A 254-nucleotide genomic window follows, 5' to 3' on the forward strand; every position below is an offset into this window, starting at 1 on the left:
TCCTCACAGCACACGGAAGCCTCCAGGCCCGTAGGTCATTCCATTTTCCTGATGACGTGAGCCCATAATGAGCAAATACTCTGCTCCCCCCACCCCCCCGTGTGATGCCCTGAGGCCAAGACCCCTCTCTGGGTGGCAGCTTCCGAATGCAACCTCAGATCCCACCCCTGCTCTCCCACTGCTTGGCCCACAGCATGTTGTCTTTGAAGATGGGGACCAGCAGACCGGGGGGGGGGGGGGGGGGGGGGGGGGGG

This window comes from Neomonachus schauinslandi, chromosome 13, assembly GCF_002201575.2.
Source record: "Neomonachus schauinslandi chromosome 13, ASM220157v2, whole genome shotgun sequence".
Taxonomy (NCBI): domain Eukaryota; kingdom Metazoa; phylum Chordata; class Mammalia; order Carnivora; family Phocidae; genus Neomonachus; species Neomonachus schauinslandi.